The sequence below is a fragment of the Asparagus officinalis genome, chromosome 1 (genome assembly GCF_001876935.1).
Source record: "Asparagus officinalis chromosome 1, Aspof.V1, whole genome shotgun sequence".
NCBI classification, from domain to species: Eukaryota; Viridiplantae; Streptophyta; class Magnoliopsida; order Asparagales; family Asparagaceae; genus Asparagus; species Asparagus officinalis.
Window position 1 is genome coordinate 73,002,559 of NC_033794.1, and position 14,698 is coordinate 73,017,256.

Sequence of the window (14,698 nt, forward strand, 5' to 3'; positions counted from 1 at the left end):
TCGTTCTCATCTCCGGCGACAACTGCTCATCTCCTCCGACGAGATCTCATGGCTCCTAAGAAGCCCGTCGCTCCTAAATCCGATGTCGCTACGGCTCGAGGTTCTGCATCATCAGCATCGGCCGGCGGCGCCGCTGCTCATGCGAATGTGCCGCCTCAGCTCCCTTTGATTGGTGGTGAGTACGACCTCCGTGGTCATTAAACTTGCTTCGGCAAGTTCTGATCTTGAGATCAACGAGGAAACTCGTTTCAATAACGCGGGGCTGGACTCTGTCGTTTCATCTTTCTTAACGCGGGGGTCGACCTGCGCGTCTGAGATTTTTTACGCGAGGGTCAACCTACGCGTCCAAGCTTATCTGACGCGGGGTTCGACCTTCGCGTCTGAATTTATCTGACGCGGGGTTCGACCTTCGCGTCTGAACTTATCTGACGCGGGGTTCGACCCTCGCGTCTGAACTTATCTGACGCGGGGTTCGACCCTCGCGTCTGAGTCTTGCTTTTGAGTTGTCTAACTCTCTTCTTTCTCTTGCAGTGCGCCATACCAGTGAACCTCTTCTTTTTCGCCACCATTTTGGGCATGAAGGTGGCGCGGACATGAACATTGCCTTCAGCTCACGCCAAGAACTCCCCGTTTTCCGAATTAGGGAGAAGAGTCGCGTAGAAATAATTACCCAAGCTTCTTCCGACACTCTTAGGACATTGGTTACGGACGCCCGACTTGAAAGCCCAAGCCGTAAGTCAATAGTCAAACCTGGATATCTTTTCGGGGACTTTGTTGACTTCGACGCAAGCACTGCTTATGATGGGGACTATAAGTGGTTGCGGAAAGTTGGGGACCGCAACCTTTTCTTGCCCAATATGGAGAGGATGTTCCCCATATCTTATTTCCAGTGTGCTTCTGTCCCAAGGCATATGGATTGGCCCCTGGTTAAGGATCAAGATGGGGTTGCTCTCGGGACTTTGACTTTTTACGGGGTCCGCACAGCTGGTTACAACCGGCAGGTGATAGCTTTGCGACCGAGTTTATTTGCTAAGGAGTATCCCCTCGGTGAAGTGCCCAGCCCGGCGAAGACCTTTGTTAAGAGGTCATTGGAAAAGAAAGGAGAATTTCCCGCACAAGGATTTAGAGCTCCTGGTTGGGTTCATTCTCCAGTGACAGGATGGTGGGCCCAGATGACTAAGTTTGTTATGGAGGAATTGGAAACCCCTCTTGCCCAAGCTGGATTACTGGTTCCAGTGCGGGCTACTAAGTTTGGGATTATTCAGAGCCACTTTCACTTCTTCTCTATATTGGAGAAGTATAGTCCCGAGACTTGCACTTTCTTCACCCCTGTGGGGGAGTTAGGCTTCGCTCTTCACGAGATGCACGAAGTCTCAGGTCTTATTCTCGGGGATTTACCATATGAAGAATTTGTTCCGGGATCTGTGGAACTTAAACTTTTGAAGAAGACCAGCCCAGAAATTTACGCCACTCTCTGGAAAGTGATGTGTCACTTTCATATCTGCATGCAGCTGACGGGGGCTCGCGGAAGCGGCATCAAACAAGTGTCTTGGGCGGAATATTTATTCCGGAACTTGACCATTAAAGGAGGCTCTGTGACCCGATTGCCTGTCAGTACTTTGGAAGAGGTTCAGGCTCGTATTGATGACGCTACCTCCCATTACACCAATGAGGCCAAGGAGGATGTTTTCCCGGCTCATACAGAGTTTGAAAGCTTCCATTATCAAGCTCTGATTCCAATTTCCGACGTGGCGTTGCTGGCTGGATTCTTGATGCTATGGCTCAAGCGTTGCGTCGTTCCTACCAGGCCGGTCGATGATATTTGATGGCTTGGTACGTGCTCCACTGTCCTCCTATAATGAGTGCAGCCTCTCCCCCGGGAGACTCATTCATCCCATTTGTGCAGCGACTAGAGTCCGCGAAATGGGAAGGGGGGTACATGGTTAGGATCCGCCAAATCTTAGCACGGGACACTAACTTCCATATCTACCGCTGTTTCCCTGATTTCGAGGGCGGTGTCTATGGAGCAGAATATCAGGATACGGCGGGTCCTAATGGATTCACTCAGCTGAGCGGGGGGGTTTTCCATTGGCTTTTATCCATCAGGCCAGGCTACCTGATCTTTCGACAAGGCGCCAACTGTTTCGTCGAGCCTTACCAACCCTACAGGTTCGCTCGCCAATTTGGGTATGATCAGTTGTATGTCGGGAACCCTCGTCCTCAACTCTCAGTTATAGCCAACTTATATGAAGGAGCCAGGGCTTGGTATTATTCTGTGGCAGGTTGTACCAAAGCCATCTTCAAGCTTCCCCACAAAACTGCTAATTCCTATACCTCCATCAGCTTCTGCAATTGGTATTACGCTGCTTCTCAGACTCCCAACTTCAACTTGAATACATCTTGCCTGAAGGACATTAGGCATATGTATAATTCAAGAAAGGGGTCTAAGACGTCTCGCTTGAGGGGGATCGATGAGTTTCTATCCATCGAGAGTCAGCCTGCCGAACAGGAAGAGGAACAAGGAGCTGAGCCCGTTCCAGTGGAAGAACAACGAGCGGCTGATCCTCCTATGACAAGAGCAGCGGGGAAAAGAAAACTTTCTGCTGATGAAGCTGGCCAGTATGATAAGCAGATCCGTCGAAAGTTGCTGGTGGATTCTCCCCCCAGAGGCCAACAAAAATCCAAGTTGATGGCTGAGGCCATTAAAGCTGCTAAAGATGACGAACCACAGGAATCATCTGTGGCTGGCCTGCCGCATAGAGCGGGACTTCGTTCTCATGGTCCAGCTCTGTCGGGCGAAGGTTCTTCTTATCATCCTCCTGAGGACGAAGAAGATGAATTAATGGTTGCAGATGCAGAATCTGCTCCGGTGATGGATCTTCCTAGGTCTCCTGCGTTGGAGCCAGGGGGTCTCGAAGATAATCCACCTCCTTCTCCTTCAGCATTAATGTCACAAGCTGATGATTTAATGCCTAGTCCTACAACGGGACTTATGAAAAGACCAGCCGCTGGTGCAAGTCTTCCGGAGTCTTCAGCTGTTCCGGGTGATGAGGAGCGAGTTGACTATGACGACTCCCCAGCTGGTGATGCAGTTGACAGAGATAGAGGTGATGAGGACGCTGATGTTGGCAATATGTCAGGTGAAGGTGAAGATGACGATGAGAATGATTCCATTGATGACGTCACCACTTTTGATGATGATGCTCCCAAGGTCCCGTCTGATAAAGCATCAGGTTATACTCCTTTTTATCTTACCGGTAAGCTTGGTTTGTTTCGACTTCTTCCACATGCTTTTTCTGCGTTCCGACCGTTTTTTCGTGCAGGTTCACCCACTCTCGGGACTACTTCCGCTGCTCCTTTAGAGCAAGAACCTGCGCAAGTGTCGGTTCCTTTAGAAGAGCAACATTTACCTGGTTCTCCTACGGCGACTGTTCCGCCTGTAGCGTTGCCTGAAACCACTGCCGCTACTCCTCCTCCGGAACAACAGCTCGTGCAGGTATCAGCCCCTATGCAAGAGCAACCCCTGCCTGACTCTTCTGTAGTAGCTACTTCACCAAAAGCGGTGATGAAGATCTCGCTCACCCCAACGGAGGCTGGGCCAAGCTCATCTCAGGCGAAAGCATTGATGGCTTTGACCTCAAGTCCTTCGCATTTGAACATTTCAATTGCCTCAGCAGCTTCGGCACCTGGATCGCCTGCTAGTCATCATCTTAATGTCTCAATCTCAGCTGCTGAAGGGGTATCTTCGGGTGCAATTGTCAGTCTCGCTAATGCACCTAAATTCCTTCAAATCTCCTTGGTGTATCTAAACAGTCTTGCGAAGACGGTAGTTGAGTCCCTGATGAATGGCCAAGGAACTTTGAACTCCTTTCGACCTCTGCTGGAAGCAGGCTTAAACGGGGTCAGGAGTGTGGGCGAAACTCAATGGTTCGAACGCTGCTCAGAGATTATCCTTCGTTTGGAGGAGAAATTACAACGCCTCGAGACCATGGGCCATAGTGACCTTCAGACGCAAATTATGTCCACTTTGGCTAGTCTTCAGGTCGCTGAAGTGATACACCGGGAAACACTAGAACGAAACTTAGCTGAAAAAGAGCGTCAGATCGCAGAGCTTCATGAGCGTAACATTCGGAAGCGAGAAGAACTAGAACGCTCAACTGCTTCCATGAATTCGCTTCGGGACAGACTAGTTGAAGCTGAAGCCGAAGTCCTGCGATTGAAAGCTGAACTCTCCCGCGAAGAAGGCATTGTCAACATCCTTAGTACCCAGAACACAACTGGTACTTTAGAGTATCATGCACAAGCTCAAGCCCTAGAAGACGCCAGGAAGGAAGTGGCGGCCATCATCATACCAAGTGAGGATGAACTCCGAGCAAAGGCTGAAGCTATGGTGCGAGCTAACCACGAGGCGGAGCTAGCTGAACTCAAGGCTCAACTCATCTCTTTTGATTTAATGCATGAGTGAGTTTGGTTTCTGTAATGTTCTTTTGACAAGAACAAAGTTTGTTTTGTATCACTTTCTTTTGGTTCTTGAATAAAAAGTGATATTGACTTCTCATTGTTTCTTGCATTTATCATTTTTTGATTTTAAATACAAGTCACGAGAAATGCCTGAGATGTATTCCTGACTTAGAATAGATCTCCACAATGGTTCTGATGCAGAGAACTCTCTTTATTATCGTTTAAGACAACTCTAGAAAGTTTCAAACTGTTGAGGACGAATATTCCCATAATGGGGTTGACTAATAGAATTCTTCCTGTGTTATTTCTGTTTTGATCACTGAAAGAAATCTGGGTGTGCCAGAGGTATAGTTTTAACTTGGCAGGGGGATCATTGCGATCTGGGCAATTTTGAGGACTTATCGTTCTATTGACGAGACTCGATAAGTTGATTTTGTCAGATGTGTAATTTTAACGTGACAGGAGAAATATTGCGATCAGGGCAATTTTGAGGACTTATCGTTCTATTGACGAGACTCGATAAGTTGATTTTGTCAGAGGTATGATTTTAACGTGACATTTGTGGGGAGAGATTATTATAGCGTCTCACTGGGGAGAACTGCTAATTGTTTTATCATCAGAGCGATGAATTGTGATACAAAGTTTTGGGGGAATTTGTTACCCCATTGAAAACAAGTTATTTACATCGGAGCGATGAATTGTGATACTTGTGATTTGAGTAGGATTTTGGGGAAGTTTGTTACTCCACTGAAAACAAGTTATTTATTGCTCTGCTGAGGAGAGCTAATAAATTGACAATGAGTTGGAGACTTATCATTCTATTAATGAGAATTGATAAGTGGATTTTGGGGTGTAATATCAACCCAATGAGAATTTAGATTCTGCTGATGAGATACAGAGGTTTTGATTAACACTCCGTTAAGCGGGCTTACAAGTACGTGTTCTTCATTTAGAAGAATTGCAATGCTGAGGTGACCTTCGCGTTTGATGTTTGAAACGCGAGGTTCAGGCCTTCGTGACGCTAGTCTGAGCTTTGCACTTGGGAAATTTGAACGCGGCTGTGAGCTTCGCGTTTTGGAGATGGTTAGGATTTACTTCCTTGAATCCCATGCCATCTTAACAGCTAGCCTCCTGTTATAAATAGACCCGAACGGTCATGTCAAAAGTCAATTGACTTTCAACACTTTCGGCTATTTCCAAGAACGAGAATTCTCGTTTGATTTCGGTGAAATCTCTGACGAACTTCGTCTCCCTCTTTCAAGGGATCTTCCTCCGATCACCTGCATCAATGGTGCCTCGGAGAAGGGATTCAAACTCCAAGAAAGTCGCTAAGGTGACTTCCGACATGCCGTCGGCTGAGAACGCCGGCGGTGTTCTTGCCCATGCGGGGGCCTTGCCGTCGACATCGCCGCCGCCGGGGCCTCCCTGTCGTGGTGAGTGCTGACTGAAATAACTTGCCTTGGCAAGTTCTCTGAAAACCCTAGATGGATTCTTGATAACGAGGAAGATGACTCGTTTTAACTCAATGAAAACACGGGATTGGGATCCCATATGGGTCTCGACCCTCGCGTTCAAGTTTTTCAACACGAGGTTGACTCTCGCGTTTGAGGCTTCTAACGCGAGATTCGACCTTTGCGTTGGAGATTTCTGATGTGAGGTTTGACCTTCGCGTTGGGGTGAATGAAATATTCAGTCTTCAGAGTAGAATTCCATTGTGTACCTTCCTTGATTCGGAAAGAGTGGAAATGATTAAATTCCCTCAATGCTCTACTCTCAGGATTTTGATAACTGACTTAGACTTGGAAACCCCTGTTGGTCATGCCCAGTTTCCTAAACCAGCATTCATATTTGGGGATCGCATACCGGTCGATGACCATCTCACATACGTAGAAGAATCAAAGCTGCTACGGAGAGCTGATAATCGCTTCTTATTCCTCCCAAACATGAAGAGGATGTACCCGCTCTCCTATTTCTTGAATGTGAGTTGTCGTTGGGGTTTGACCTTCGACATTGTCAAAGAGAAAGAGAATGTGTCACTTGGATTTGGTCGGCGAGCTCGTACACAAATCGGAGGACAACTCAAGGGGTTAAGACCTGGTTTGTTTGAGAAGAAGGAGCTGGTTCCGGAAATGCCACGCCCAACGAATATTTTTATCCGCCAATTCCTTGCAACTCAGGGTGAATTCTCTACCCAGACGTTCAGATCCCCTGGATGGGTCTGCTCTGGAGAAGGAGGTTGGTGGACCCGCATGGTTGACTTCGTTCTTGAGGAGCTTAAGGACTCGCTCGCTCTTACATTTCCTGTGTTAGCTACACGACGGGGAGTCATGCAGAGTCTTCACAATTTCTTCCCTATGTTAGAGAAATATAACCCTGACAGCTGCACATTCTTCACACCTGCAGGAGAGTTAGGTTTTGCTCTCCATGAGATGCAGGCAGTGTCGGGGTTGCCGCTTGGAAAAACACCCTACGAGGAGTTTATTCCCACCACCGAGGAGCTTTCCTTACTGAAGGTGGCGCACCCGGAAATCTACTCTACCTTCTGGGAATTGATGTGCCACTTCCACATATGCGCCCAAGTCTTTGGGATGCGTGGAGGGGGCATTATGCATACCACCTGGGCAGACTACCTCTTTCAAAACTTAAATCGGAAAGATGTAGCCGTATCCCGTGTCGCAGTTGTTTCTCTTAAGGACGCCAAGGCTCGGATTAAGGCTCCTGGTGCTACTTATAAGACAGAGCATGCCGAGGATGATTTTGAAGCTGGTGTCGAATTTGAAAGTTTCCACTACCAAGCCACAGTTCCTATCTCTGACACGTCTCTGCTTGCAGGCTTCTTCATGATTTGGTTGAAGCGGTGTGTGGTACCGTCAAGACCAATAGAATCAATATTAGCTGAGGTTGTGTATCCAGCTGTTTTGCTAGCGCATGGGAGGCCTGTGAGTCTCCTTACTGCTATGGTTGGCTGTATCCAGAACGGCCTGAGGGTATTGACTTTAGAACTTCTCAGTGCTTCGGGAGTCAAAGCTACTAAGAAGAAAACTGGGAAGGCTCCTCAACCACGTGTACCAATGCCATATACATATTTAGTGGCCTGGTTCGTGTTGCATTGCCCTTCCTTAATGACATGAGTGCATGAGGGGGATGATGCTTATACTCCCTTCGTACAGAGATTGGAGTCGGCCACGTGGACTAGTTCTTATATAGTCAGGGCTCGACAGCTTCTATCCCGGGAAGATAATTACCGGGTTTTCTGCTGTGCTCCTAACTTTGACGGAGCTGATGTGGAGGATGCACGCTTCATGGATTTTCTTTTTGAAGGCTCGTTTTCTTTGGAAGAGGGTACATTCAGCTGGCTTCTTATGATCAGATTGGGCTACCTGGTCTACCGGTTGCGGGAGAAGTGCATAATTGAGCCTTACATGCCTTCTCGGTTCGCCAGACAGTTCGGATATGACCAACTCTATGTTGGCAATCCTAACCCGGCGTTAGCTCAGATTGGGAATTTATACGAAGGAGCTCGCGCATGCCAGGGATGGAAGAGTACCTATCTTGTGAACAGGAAGCGATCGGAGCCGTTGAAGCTCCTCAGGACTTGCCCACCATAGAACCTTCTGAGGAAGAGGTTCCTATGGGAATCGAAGAGGGAAAACCAATTGCCGATTCTCCCGAAGAAAAGACAACTGAGGAGATTCCTGCAGAAGAGCCTGCTCCTAAACCTCGTTCTTTAAGATCAGGTAAGAAGGCTCTTTCTGCTGCCGAGCAAGGTGAGTATGACAGGAGAATTTGTAAGCGGATACCTGTCATGGCCAAGAATTCCAAGAGGGCCAAATTAATGGGGGATGCGATGAAGTCTGCGCTCGTTGAGCGTTTTACTGACGGAGAGGACGAAATGCCCCAATCAATCCCCTCGGTTCCTGAGGACGATAGGGCTAGAGAGGGCCCTTCTTCTGAAGTTGCTCCAACACCTGTTCAGGATGATTATACGGATCCAATCTATCCAACTCTTCCTCCTCCACGCTCAAGGGCTCTGAAGAAATCAATTGATGAACTGGAACGTTGGATGCAAACAATTATTAATATGGTCAGTGTTGAGGGGGCTTCTCTTGAAGACTGTGAATCCATCTTGAGCCAATGTTTGGACGACATCAAAGCTAAAGGGGATGCATCCTGGACTGAACACTGCCAAGGGGGAATCACTCTTTTGATGATAGAATTAGCAGCTTTCAGGGAGCTACAGCACACCAATTTAGATTCTAAAGTGTAGCCGGCTCTTTCCTTGGCGATAATCTCGAGGGCGCATCACCCAGGGACTCTTTGCAAGGACCTGTCTGATAAAAAGGCCCGCATATCAGCTTTAAGAAAGCGACACTCTAAAGCATATGCTAAAATCAAACGTGTTGCTTCTGATATCCGCGATATTGAAGAGACTATCGCTCGCTTAGAAGCCGAGTTGGACCAGAAGAAAGCCCAATTGGCCCACTATGAGGATGTCAGGAAAGAGCTTGAGCATAAAAGTGGCCAAATCTATACGAAATTTTGCCGTACACTCTACGCAGCTGAGCGGACTCGTAAGGACATTGTTGCTACCCTTCCTATTGAAGCAGAACTCAGAAAGGAGATCGAGGGACAAGTCTGAGCGGCTCACCGGGAGAAACTCTCTGCCTTCAAGTCTAGGCTAAAAACCCTCAAGTTAATGAAGCCTGATGTTTAGCTCTTGACCTGTTCTTGATTAAGGAATTTTGTATTGTTTTCATTTTGTTTGTCATCATTTTGTGTTTAGATTAACAACATTGAATGAAAACGATATCACTTTTGCTCTTTATCGTCTTTTTTTGCTGCAATCTGGTTCAAGACAATAGAAAATAATGCAAATGCTATCGAAATTCCCTTTATTATTTATTTAGCATAATTCCATCAAATTACAATCGTCATAGGTGTAGTGTTAACATGACAAAATACAAGATAGAATTACACTATGAATGGGCAACCCCCAGCCTGATTTGGTTGGGGTTTAGGGGGCTACATGATTTACGGGAAGTATCTCTTAAGAAACTTCCCATTAATTGGCATCATGAGCCTGTCTCCTTCTTGATTGATGAGGCGATATGCTCCATTCGAATAGACTGATTCTATTACGAAGGGCCCCTCCCATTTAGGATTGAATTTCCCTTTGGTTTTGTGTGTCATCACCATGGGTCGCCTGTTAGCTAACACTAAATCGCCTTTCTTGAAAATCCGTTCCTTAACCTTTTTGTTGTAGGCTTTGGAAATACGGGCTTGATACAACTCGATCTGTTGTTGAGCTTGAAGTCGCTTGCCGTCTAGGGCTTCAAGTTCTTACAGACGCCGTTGATGTTTTTCTTCTTCTGTTAGCCCGGTTGTAATAGCAACTCTCAGAGAAGGGATCTGGATTTCCAATGGCAATACAGCCTCGCAGCCGTATACCAAAGAAAAAGGTGTGGCTCTTGTAGAGGTCTTTACTGTGGTGCGATAAGCCCACAGACATTCACCAAGTCTTTCATCCCAATCGCGCCAGCTCTTGGAAACAAACTTTTTGAGAAGCTTCACTATGGTTTTGTTGAAAGCTTCTGCAAGACCATTTGCTGGCGGATAATATGCCGTAGATGCTACACTTTGGATTCTGAATCTGTCACAGAATCTCTGAAACCCAAGGCTGACAAATTGTGTCCCGTTGTCGTGAACTATTCGCCTCGGGACTCCAAAATGGTAGACGACGTGATGTTTGATGAACTTGATCACGTTCGAAGTCTTGACTTCTTTCAGCGGGATAGCCTCCGCCCATTTGGAGAAATAGTTGGTTACGGCTAGAATGAACCGGTGTCCCTTAGACGTCGAAGGGGAAATCGGTCCCACGATATCCATACCCCACATTTCGAATGGCCAAGTCGCTGACGTGGGGTGTAAGTTTCCTGGTGCCTGATGGATGAAGTCCCCATGAATTTGGCACGCGTGACAACGTTTAGCGTAGTCAACCGCGTCTGAAAACATCTTCGGCCAATAATAGCCGATGCGTCGGAGGCGATCTCCTAATTTAGCTCCAGGTTGATGAGCTCCGCACATTCCGCCGTGAGCTTCCTTGAGGGCCTCTTTCGCTTCCTTCCGAGAGAGGCATCGAAGTAAAACTCCATCATACGATTTGCGATACAGGACTTGAGAAACTGCATCGTAATAGAATCGGAGGGCTTTTCGTTTGATTGCAGCCGCTTCCTTAGGGTCCTCAGGTAGAATTCCATATAAGGCATAGTCGATGTACGGGAATCGCCAATCTCTAGATTCTAATTCCATAAATGCCGTACAGACTTCTCCTGACGTCGTCTCGTCTGAGTTTTCCTCCATAGGAATTTTGGAAAAGTATAGCTTACGTCCCATGACCGGAATCGTTGTTTCGACCTATGGTGGCAAGGCTAGGGAAGTTGCCAAAGAGGCTAAAGCATCGGCATATGCATTCTGAGCTCTTGGCACGTATTCGATAAAGAAACCTTCTCGTCAGGTAATTCCTCATACAACTTAGATGTTCCCGATACTGGATGATCGGCTAAGAAGTCTGCCAGTGCTTGACCTTTGACCGCCTTTTGAGGCATGAACTGCATGTCGTACTGTGACAAGAGAATGGCCCACTTTGCGAGCCTGCAATTCAGAGATGATGGTTTCGTCATCAGAACTCTCAAGGGATTCACTTTGGAGATGACATGAATTGTCTATCCAACTAGCTAATGTCGCATCTTTTGAATTGCGAATACCAAGGCAAGACATTCCTTTTCGACCGGATTGTACCGGTGTTCGGCTCCCATCATAGTCCTGCTCAGGTAGTAGATGGCTTGTTCTTGACCCTGATTGTTGTTCTGGGCCAACAAGTTCGGCTCCCATCATAGTCCGGCTCAGGTAATAGATGGCTTGTTCTTGACCCTGATCGTTGTTCTGGGCCAACAAAGCTCCAAGGGAATGGTCCATAGCTCTCACATATAACAGGAATGGCTTTCCTGATATAGGGGCCACGAGAACTGGCGGTTGAGTAAGATATCTCTTAATCTCCTCAAATGCTTTTTGACATTATCCATCCCAAACAAAGGATACTCCTTTCGTCATGAGCTTAGAGAAAGGTTGGCAGCGCCCTGAAAGATTAGATATGAATCTTCGAATATAGGCCAGTCTGCCTTGCAAACCTCTGAGCTCTTTGAGATTCTTAGGAGGTGGCATGTCTTGGATGGCACGCACTTTTTCTGGATTAAGGGAGATTCCCTTGGAAGTAACGATAAATCCTAGGAATTTTCCGCTTGAAACTCCGAGAAATGATTTTGTCGGATTCATCTTCAGCTGATGTGCTCGCATGATTTCGAACATTGTCTTCAGATCTGCAAGATGATCGTCTTTACATTAGCTCTTTACTGCTATGTCATCAACATAACACTCGATCTTCTTTCGTAGGTGTTCGTGAAAGATTGTGTTCATTGCACGTTGATAAGTCGCACCTGCATTTTTCAGGCCGAAGGGCATCACTGTGTAGCAATACACCCCCAGTGGTGTTCTAAAAGCAGTATGTTTTTCATCGTCCGGGTGCATCTTGATCTGATTGTACCCAGAGAATCCGTCCATGAAAGACATCCTTTCATACCCGCAGGTGTTGTCAATCATAACATCCGTGATGGGGAGTGAGAATTCGTCTTTCGGACAGGCGGCATTGAGATTGCGAAAATCGATGCATATCCGGACTTTACCGTTCTTCTTGGGAACTGGAACAATGTTGGCCACCCAGTCAGGGTGTTGTTCTTCCCTAACAAAACCTGAGTCTATAAGCTTTTTAACTTCTGACTCAATTGATTCCATGATCTCTGGACGAAACCTGCGTTAATGTTGAGATGGTGCATGGCAACCTTCGGGTCAAGGCCGGGCATATCTTCATAGTTCCAAGCGAAGACATCTATATATTCTCGGATGAGAGATATAAGGTCTTCTTTTTCGGATGATGACAAGTCTTCAGCTATGAATATGGGCTTAGGATCATGTTCATCTCCCATGTTGACCTGGATTACTTTATCTTCAATGGGCGGTTCGCGTTGTTCGAAACGTATATCCCATAGGATATTGAGATGCTTGATCCAAGGATCATCGGTCGATTCCAATAATTCCTCGTCACCCCTTGCGTCTTCATCTGGATGACTAGTTGAAACCATGTTCACAGTCAAGTTTTTAAAGAAGGGTCCAACGCTGATGTCGGACTCGTATGACGATATTCCGGATGATTAGTCATGACGTAAGTAATTACTGATTTCGCTTTCCGAGGCGGGGGGAGGCGTGACGTAACCCACGCCCCTTCCGGTTTTTTGATAATAATCCGGAGGTTTTCCTTCAGGAGTGAGAGACATCCGGATCGGTGTTCGTCTTCCCTTCCCGAAGTTCAGGCCCTGTTTCTCATTAAAATTATACCCCATTCGTTTCATTAAGTATTTAGAATTAGGTTCATGGTAATGGAATTGCGGAACTCCGTCGTCTTCCTCCGAACTTGCTCGTTTGAGTTGTTCGGGTTTGACTTTACCAAAACAGATCGGCTTCTGCCCTCTCCTTTTGGATGGGACTTTGAAGAAAGCCTTCTGTGCGTCCTCCACTTCTTCATCCGAAGCGAAGGATGACTGGATTGGCAAGGTGAGCGACGCCTCTGTGCACAGTACGTGCCATGGGTTGGTACCTGCACTAGAATCATTCTCTATTTGTTTATTTTTAAGAGAGACATCAGATAAGTACGCTAAAATGGAATCTTCATTAATGAACCACTCGCCCTCGCTCGGTACATCATTATTACTCTCGCCCTGACCCATTACATCAAAGTTTAACTCCCAAGGACAGTCTTCATCGGGATCTGGTTCGATGTCAGCTTCATTACCGCTGTCTACATCTTCTTTCTCTTGGGATTCCAAGTAAAAGACAGAGTCGGTATGGAAGTTTTCCACCCCTCGGAAGGGGTATTTTTCTGCAATCAAGGTTCTGACTTCGCCCTCGTCATTGGCGTACTTCATAACCTGATGCAAAGTAGACGGGACAATGCGGTTTGCATGTATCCATGGTTGTCCCAGCAAAAGATTGTAGGATGTGTCCGTATCTATGATGTAGCATGCTACTTCAGACTTAAGATCTCCGATCTGACATCTGAGTTTGATCTTTCCCAGGGGTCGGGTGCTGTTTGCATTGAACCCGAAGATAGTAGTCTGGGTGGTGTGCAGTCGGTGCATAGGAATTCCTAAGACCTGCATGACCCTGTAAGGCATGATGCTGAGCTCTGAGCCTGGGTCAACTTGAACACGACTGATTTCAGACGACCCAATATACCCTGTGTAGTATAATGGTCGGTCGTGTTCGTGTTTGACTTGCATATCTTCTTGAGTGAATGATATGCATGGAAGACTTCGCGCTGCTTGTAGGCATTGCAGACAAAGTTGATCTTCAGAAGCTTCGGGAGTAGGAGTTACTTGAGTAATGAAGCTCTCCGTATTCTTCAAAGCTTCGATTAGAGCTTCCTTGGTGGATCTGGACAACCTTAGGAGCTCGTATAAAGTAATTCTGGCCGGTATGTTGGCCAACTGCGCCATGACGTTGAATTGGAAGGGAGCGCTCGACTCTCCGGATTCTTGGTGGAGATTTTTGTTGAATCAGAGCTCCTTCTGCTTTCCTTTGTCAACTGGCTTTTTCGGGGCAGAACCCCCAGCGTCTTGGGGCTGTTCTTCAGCTTCTGGAGCGTTCTGGCCGTAATCCCTCAAGTAAGCTTTTCCTGACCGAGTGCCAGGATTGCCTTCTGGGTATGCTGCTAGGACAATCCTCTCCTCTTCTGAATCGGTAAGAGGTTTGAGGTGGTCATCATTTTCAGTAATGGAGGGGCTAATCGTGTTAGAAGACTTAGCCTTGCCTCCCCTCTTTCCAGACGAGGTGCTCATCCACTGTTGATCTCCTAGCAGGTCAGGGTAGACCCACATGATTTCCCCTTTTGGGGTAGTGAGGGGCACCAACCCCCTGTCCTTCTGACTATGCGGGTCAGCATTCTTCAGACGTATTTCTCCCTTGCGAATGGGGACGACGCCGTCCGCCGTTACCACCGGGGGAAAGTCACCGAATTGGACCGCTATCATATTAGTTGATACGGTCTTCTGCTCCGGCTTCAAGGTGAGTACATTAGCATTCACCAAATTCTGCAAGATGTCTTTGAAGACATAGCACTTTTTGGTAG